This window comes from Octopus bimaculoides, chromosome 11, assembly GCF_001194135.2.
Source record: "Octopus bimaculoides isolate UCB-OBI-ISO-001 chromosome 11, ASM119413v2, whole genome shotgun sequence".
Lineage (NCBI taxonomy): Eukaryota > Metazoa > Mollusca > Cephalopoda > Octopoda > Octopodidae > Octopus > Octopus bimaculoides.
Window position 1 is genome coordinate 7589427 of NC_068991.1, and position 528 is coordinate 7589954.

A 528-nucleotide genomic window follows, 5' to 3' on the forward strand; every position below is an offset into this window, starting at 1 on the left:
TATATATATATATATATATATATATATATATATATATACGACAGGCTTCTTTCAGTTTCTGCCTTCCAAATCCACTCACAAGGCTTTGGTTGGTCTGAGGCTATAGTGGAAGACACTTTCCCAAGGTGCCATGCAGTGGGACTGAACCCAGAACCATGTTTCTGACCACACAGCCATGCCTGCACTTGTGTACAAAGTCAAACCTGCACCTTGATCATAATTTTTTTATTCTTTTAAATGGTTTCAATCATTTTCGTATCTTCGTTTGTGAGAGCAGTCTAGTTTATTTCAGATATTCTCATTTTAAAAATCCTCTCTGGCTAATCGTTGAGAAGACATTGGTGTTGCCTTGGCAGAGGTTTGCACTCTCTGAGTGCTCTTGTTCATATTGTTTTGAATTAATCATGCAATATCTTATAGCTTTGAAATTCCAATGATGTGATTGTATATTTTTTTAATTACATTGTAGGAGTGGTGTGGGAGATCAGATCTGGTCAGTTTAAACACAAAACAGCTAAAATATTTAGG